Genomic DNA, 8,383 nt, shown 5'->3' on the forward strand with positions numbered 1-8,383 from the left:
TAGTTTTTTTCGTCTGTGAAATGGGGATAGTTTCCCAAACACATTTTGAAGATTGAGTCAATTCTGGTAACATTAAATGTTATAGAAGTGAAAAAATAAAATAAAATAATATTTTGAGTTCTCCTGTTGAAGCAACATCACATTCATGTGGCTCTTGGCTTTCCAAAAGCACATCACCATGAAGGGTGGAATTCGTTGTCAGTAGCATCTCTTCTTTGTGCTAGGCACAACAGAAATTTGCCATCCAATTTGATAATGCTAAGCCACCAGAACTAGATTAGAAAATAATTAATTACTGAGTCTATGTCAATTTGTGCTCTGAATTTGAGTCTTCAGTCTGAATATCTTTTCTATGCTTCCCTTTCCAGTGTCTTGATAGAGCAAGCATCTTCAGAATGATGTAGGAAGGAAAACCTAGATCAACATTTTGGTTATTCTGTCTTTCTTCTTAGCAGAGTTTGAAAGATATCAAATGAAATATTATACATAAAAATACTTTTATACATTTTGAAATACTATAAAAATGAGATATTATTATAGTGGCTGTAAATATTAACCTGAGGATGTTCATTTCAGTTAATAACATTAAAATGAATAAAGAGAAAAGTACATAACAGGAAATTATAAAAATGGCACATGTATTACATTAGCTCGACACTGACCTCAGTGTATATATTGATTATCACCATGAGTTCTCAACCCTGTAGGGGGAGTAACTATTATTATTATGTCCATTTTTAAATGTGAAAATTAAAGCTCAGGAGGATCATATAACTAAAAAGCGGCAGAGTCACAGTATTTGCAACTGCAAAATATATGCTCTGACCACTAGGTTCTAATACCCAAAATAAAAGTGATACTTCCATTGTGCCACAAAAACACTTATTAGGTAACTATAACTTTGCTGGCTGTATTCTAAGCTATCAGACTTTTTAAAATTAAGTCTTTTTCTTATCTTTTCATTTGTTGTAGGGCAGGTGTCTCATCAGAGAAAAGAAAGAAGAAAAGTAAAAAAGAAGACTTCCAGAGGAATGGCTAGACTGCAATCCCTTCTCCTCCGTTCTCCTCTGTCCTTGGCTCTTTCAGAGTCCCAAGGTAGTGATGCGACTCCACACTTCTGTCTGGGTTTCCCTAAAGGAGTTCTCTCTTAAAGCTCCAACATGATGGCAGGCTTGTGATGAGCTCACAGGCTCTTTAATACACCCTTTGATTTCTAGATGGAAGCTTTCCCAGTCATTGGAGATCTCAATACCCCAGTCTCCTCTGGACAGATCATCTTGACAAAAAAAATAAGCAAAGTAATACAGGAGCTAAACCATACCATAAATCAAACAGACTTCACAGACGTATATAGAACTTTTCACCCAATAACCACAAAATACACATTTTTTTTCACCCTTGCATGGAATACTTTTGAACATTGACCACTTGATAGGGCATAAAACAAGTCTTTATAAATTCAAAAGCATAGAAACTACATCCAGCATCTTCTCCGAGCACAATGAATGAAACATGAAATTAACCACAGGGAAAAAAACTCAAAAATACACAAATACATGGAAACTAAACAATCTACCCCTGAATGACTGATGTAGAAGCCTCCAAAGAAATTAATACTAAAATCAAAAGATTAATTGAAACCAATGACAATGAGCACATGAGTTTTTATAATCTATGAGACACAGCAAAAGCAGTAGTAAGAGGAAAGTTCATAGCAATTAGGCCCTACAAGAAAAAAAATTAAAAAGAAAGGAGGAAAATAGAAAACTTAATGGCACATATCAAGAAACTGGAAAAACAACAACAACAACAAACAAAAACACCAGGCAAAAATAAATAATAACTATTTTGGCAGAAAAATGAAATAGACATTAAAATAACTACACAGGAAATACATGAAACTGAAAGTTTATTTTCTTTAAGAAAATAAAATTGACATACTCTTACACCATTAGCTACAATAGATTACTCCAGAAAAAAATAAGATAAATCAGCAACAAAACAGGCAGTGTAATAACATATAAAACTGAAATACAAAAGATCATGAGAGAATACTATGAACAAATATACACCATCAAACAAGAAGACCTAGATGCGATGGACAAATTTCTGTACATTTATAATTTACCAAGATTGAACGAGGAAGAAATATAAAGCCTGAACCGACCCATAAAAAACAATGAGATTGGGATCAGCAGATGGTGTAATGATTACATCACTGGACTCTCACAAGGCCGACCATGATTTGAGTACCAGACTTGGTGGTTTCAAACTCACACAAAGTGCACGTGAGCGGATACCCAAAATCCTGAGAGGATAAAAGAAGAAAAGAGACTGTGGCATGGTCACCCCCCGATGGAGTGATTTTTAGTTTTCTATCTCTCCAGCTCTCTCTGTCTCTCCAGTGAGCATACACAGCCTATATCAAAAATCTCTCTTTAAAAAAGAAAAGAAAAGAAATGAGATTTAATCAGAAATAGTCTGCGAACAAAGAAAATCCCAAGTTCTGATGGCTTCACTTCTGAATTCTTCAAAACTTTTAAAGAACTAACCCTGATTCTCCTCAAATTATCTCTAAAGATCCAAAAGAAATGAAGCCTCCCAAATTCATTCTATGAAGCCTCTGTCATCCTTATCCCCCCAAACAGACAAGGATATAACAAAAAAAGGAAACTACAAACCAACATCCCTGATGAATACAGATGCAAAAATACTCAACAAGGTACTAACAAATTATATCAACAGCACATTAAAAAGATTATATACCATAAGCAAGTAGGCTTTACTCCAGGGATGCAAGGGTGGTTCAACATATGCAAAACAATAATTGTAATACATCACACTAACAGAAGGAAAGATAAAAGCCATATGGTCATATCAATCAATGAAGAAAAAGCATTTGGTAAATACAATATCCCTTCATTATTAAGACTCTCAGCAAAATTGGCATAGAAGGAACATTCCTCAACATATAAAAACCATATATGATAAACCCATAGATAGCATCATGCTAAAAGGGGAAAAGCTTAAAGCTTTTCCACAAAAAAAATTAGAACAAAACAAGGCTGCCCACTCCTCTCAACGTAGTACTGGAAGTCCTCACCAATGTAATCAGACAAGAGAGACGGGGGAAAAAGGCTTTCAAACAGGAAAAGAAGAAGTGAAATCATCTCTGTTTGCAGATGACATGGTTAGGTATATAGAAAATCCAAGAGAATTCACACACAAAATAATTAAAATTAAATAAACATCTGGAAGTGATCAAGGAAACAGTAAAATGGCAGGATACAAATGAACATACACAAATATATAGCATTTTAATACATCAGCAATAAACAAGGTGGAATTGAAGAAAACAATCTCATTTACAATAGATACAAAAAAATATGAGATGCCTAAAAATAAACCCAACCAAGGAAGTGAAAGACCTCTGCAAGGAAAACTATGAAAACCTTAAAAAGAAAATGAAAATGATTCAGAAAAGTGGAAGGACATCCCACATTCCTGGATTGGAAGAATAAATATAATCAAAATGTTAATTCTACCAAAATTAATCCAGAAATTTAATACAATCCTGATCAAACTACCAGAGATATTCCTCACAGAAATAGAAAAACAATCATAAAATGTGTCTGGAATTATACAAAGCCACCTGTCACCAAAGCAATACTGTGGAAAAAGAATAAAGTAGATGGTATCTCACTTCCTGACCTCGAAATATATTACAAAGCTGTGTTAATAAAAACAGCATGATACTGGCACAGAAACAGGCCAGTAGATCAAAGGCACAGAATTGAGAACCTAGAAATAAACCCCTAAACACACATCCAATTGATTATCAACAAAGAGCACAAGGCAACCCAGGGGAGAAAAGAAAATCACTTCAGCACATGGTCTGAAAAACTGGATAACCACATGCAGAAAAATAAAACTGGACCCTATCTCTCACCATTAACAAAACTCAACTAAAAATAGATCAAGCATCTAAACATAAAACCTCAAACCATAAAACTACTGGTGGAAAACTCCTAGAGATATCAGAGTAGGCAAAGACTTTTAACACAAGACCCTTGCCCAAAGCAAAGGCAATAATCCCAAAAATAGACAAGTGGGACCACATTAGGCTGAAAAGTTTCTGCACGGAGACTGGGATGTCCTTGGACTTGAAGAGTGGGGGATGTCCGGCTTCTGAGCAGGAACCCTACTGGTCCAGGCAACAAAACAGAGAATTAAAAGTGGGTGGTGTTGAGAAAAGCAAGATTTTTGTTCAGAACAGTGCCCAGTGCCATACCATGTAAAAGGGAGGCAAGCACAAGATCGGCCCAAATCTGGTCTATTGGGCACCTATTGCCATCTCTTACACAGATGCCAGCAAGAACAAAGGCATCACCTCGGGAGAGGATACACTGAGGGAGTATTTGGAGGATCCCAAGAAGTACATCCCTGGAAGAAAAATTATCTTCACTGACATTAATTAGAAAGAAGTCAGGAAGAGCAGAACTGACAACTTATCTCAAAAAAGTGACTAATGAGTAACAGGTGATCACTGCCTTATTCATGACAAAACAGAAATGTCTCCCCTTTTTATGTGTACTACATCATTTTAATTTATCTCCCAAACCAGAACTCAGATCATGAATGGTTGACAGAATATTTTTGTTGGACAGTCCTGATTTAAGTAAGACTGGCTTGTGGTTAAATGAAAATTGTTTTTTTTTTTTTTAATTTTGATAGTAATTTCAGTTCAGTAAGTGCTATCACTATTTGCCCTTCCTAAAGATATAATTGGTAAATCATTAGTAATGCTCATCTTTCTACAAAGGGGGTTAATGCCACTTCAAAACCTACTGGAGGCTGTTTTTTTATTTAGGCTTATATGTAACTGGTTATATGAATATGTAAAGGCTGGAGAAATCCCTCCACTTATCAAAACCAACCAGACTCACCTATGTTTTTTTAATTTGTGTACATTAACATGTTAAAGGCAAGCTGAAGATAAAATAGTGATATCTGCTTTATATAGTTCGTCATAACTATGCCAATCTAATTAGAATTCCCTGCATCTGAAATACTGCCTTTTACTTATTGAAAGATATTTTAGTGTGGTTTGCATATACTATCAAATAAAGAATATGTAACCCTTTACATATTTTATAAATGATTTGTAAGTTCAGATGCTTTTGAAAGTCAGTGTGACAAGATTTAGTAGCAAGTTAAATTTTATGTTTGAATTCTATTACCTAAGTCAGACTAAGTTATATTTCAGGATTGTCTTTAGACAACTGTTCAAAAACACATAGAAACTGAAGAACTACTGTATATGTGTGATTGGTAATGGTGCATTTGCCAATTTATTAGAAGGATTAAAGTAGAGGAGATAGACCATCAGCATAGATGTGTAAATTATGTCATCATAAGACCTAAGACAACTAAAAACCAAATGACATATTTTAAAAAAGGAAAAGAAATAATAATTAGGGCAAGGATACAACCCTCAAAATGGGAGAATATATTTGCAAACTATGTCTCATATAAGGGACTGATGACCAGAATAATCATGGAATTCAAGCAGCTTACCTGCAAAAAATAATCCAATTAAAACATGGGAAAATGAGCATAACAAACAACTCTCCAAAAAAATACACAAGAAGAGCTAAAAAGCATGTGAAAAAATGCTCAGCATCTCTTATCATAAGGACAATGCAAATCAAAACCACAATGAGATATCACTTAACCCCAGCCAGAATGACTAAAATTAATAAAGAATGATAAATGTTAATACAGCTGTGGTGAAAAGGAATTCTCCTAAACTGTTGGTGGGATGTAAATTAGTACAGTCTCTATGGAGAACAACATGGAGATTCCTCAGAAACCTACAAATAGACTACCATATGACCCAGCAATTCCACTCTTAGTTATCTACTGGAAGGATAGGAAAATCCTCAGTCAGAAAAACACTTGCACATGGGAGCTGGGCAAAGGGAGCAGCAGGCCATCCTGTTGGAGCTTGTGGATTTGAACCTTTGCATTTTGAAATCTTAATTTCAAAATGCATCGTGATTCCTGTCCATTAGACTATAAATTTTATGTGGATAATCTAGGAAACAATGACAACAAGACTGAATTGGAACGGGCTTTTGGCTACTCTGAACCACTCGGAAGTGTGCGGGTTGCTAGAAACCCTCCAGGCTTTGTTTTTGTTGAATTAGAAGATCCCTGAGATGCAGTTGATACCATAGGAGAGTAAGATGGAAGAACATTGTGTTGTTGCCGTGTGAGAGTGAAACTGTCGAATGGTGAAAAAAAAAAAGAAAGAAAAAGAAATCGTGGCCCACCTTCCTCTTGGGGTCGTCACCCTCGGGATGATTATCGGAGAAGGAGTCTTCCACCTCCCCGCACATCTCCAAGAAGGAGGAGCTTCTCTCGTACCCAGAGCAGGTCCCTTTCCAGAGATGAAAGAAGAGAGATCATTGTCTCGGGAAAGAAATCACAAGCCCTTCATATCTTTCTTTAGGTCTTGTAGCCAATCTAGGTCAAATGAAAGGAAACAAAAGACCAATTTGCAAGAGAAGTGCTGTACAGGAAGTCACTTCATTTGACAGGAGTATTTACAGAAAATTCAAGTTTAGTTTGAGACTTCATGAGCTTGGTGCAGTTTTAAGATGTTCAGCTGTTCATATTTGTTTCTCTTTAAGCAATGACATACATAAAGATGTAATTCTCTATGGTTCGAAATGGATCAAATGAGGCATGTAATACCAAGAGTTGTTACTTTACAATGTTCCCTTAAGCATAATTGCATTTGTTTTGAACTTTAGTCTTGTATAGACTGATAATAAACCTTTGAATCCTGCCCAAGTGTGGTATTTTAATACAGAAACAACTGGCAGACAATGAACTGAGAGACACATTTTTCCTATAATTAGGCAGTAGTTGAGCAGGCAGTCTTGTAAAGCTGCTATGAACACAAGCCAGTAAAAAATATGATATGCACCATTAAACAAGAGGTTTTTGAAAAAAATCCAACTAGTCTTCACCCTGAGCAGAGGTTGCCTAGTTGATACAGAATCTGTTTCAAGAAAGTTTATCTTTAGATCCTTAAAGGATATATATGAACACATGGTGGTAACATTCTTTATTGGAATATGAATTTTCAAAGTACTAATGTCCTGCCAGCTTAAGGGTACATCGTAGAGTCAAACTTTGAGTTACCGGGGAAGTTGGTTTTTTGTTTTTTTGGTTTTTTTGGGGGGATTTCTTTTACATACTGTCATTTGTAATATGTTTTGTGAGAATCCTTAGTATTAAAGTTTTGGTTACAAATTGTTGCTTAACTTGAAAGCCTGTTTTCCCTGCAAATTCAAATCTGTGAGCTTAGTGCCAAGTCCAGGTACAACATTCCTATTGTAAGCCATACTTATCTTTTCTTGTAAAGTGCTTGTGAATTAATAAAATAGTAGCATAATTGTGTAATTAAAAAAAAAACACTTGCACATCCATGTTTACTGCAACATTATTCACAATTGCTAGGACATGGAATCAAACCAAATGTCCGAGAACATGAATGGATTGAATAAATGTGGCACATGTACACTATGGGATATTACTCAGTCATAAAAACAATAAGACCCTGGCATTTGATATAAAGTGGACAAATATGGAATATTTAATGCGAAGTGAAGTAAGTCAGACTATGAAAGGTGGACATTGTATGTCCTTGCATAACATATACTTAATTTCTGCATTCTATAGCAGAAACGAAAAGGTCGGAAGGCATAATAGCAGGAAGGTCAGCTGTAGATACTAGAGACAGTGTAGGAGATGGCAGGCAATAGGATATAGGAGGGAGGGGATTAGGGAAAAAAATATTTAATAGAACAAAAATAAAAAGTGAGCTGTTGGGGCTGGCAGGTGGCATGATGATTAAAGGCGCTAGATTCCCACATGGTCAAGGGTTCGGATCCTGGACCTGGAGACTTACTTTCTTAGTTTTCCTTTCTCTCTCTGTCTCTCTCTGGTCAAATGAAAAAAATAATAATAACAAATAGAGGGATCAGCAGTTAGCATAGTGGCTATGTCGCTGAACTCCCATGTAGTTGACTGCAGTTCGAGTCCCAGATCCAGTGGCTTAAACTCACACAGGGCGCATGTGCGTGCATGCCCAAGATCATGAGAAAAAAATGGAGAAGAGATTGCGGTGTGTGTGTGTGTATATATATATATATAATTAAATAAGTAAATAAATTATTATTTTTAAATAGGTTATCTGCCGACGATGCTTATGGTAATGTCTTTGACTCGATTAATATGCACCGTATTCATGCTAAGAAAAACCATGTTGTAAACCATGAAGATGTACAGTGGTTAAATGCAAACACAAAAT

The 8,383-nt window shown here is 35.6% G+C and overlaps 1 pseudogene; it reads left to right on the forward strand.

Annotated features, from left to right (window-relative positions):
• The first annotated feature begins 6,049 nt into the window (after positions 1–6,049).
• On the forward strand, positions 6,050–6,599 carry LOC102499196 (serine/arginine-rich splicing factor 3 pseudogene; annotated as a pseudogene).
• Positions 6,600–8,383: the final 1,784 nt, after the last annotated feature.

This window comes from Tupaia chinensis, unplaced genomic scaffold (genome assembly GCF_000334495.1).
Source record: "Tupaia chinensis unplaced genomic scaffold, TupChi_1.0 Scaffold000388_1, whole genome shotgun sequence".
NCBI lineage: Eukaryota > Metazoa > Chordata > Mammalia > Scandentia > Tupaiidae > Tupaia > Tupaia belangeri.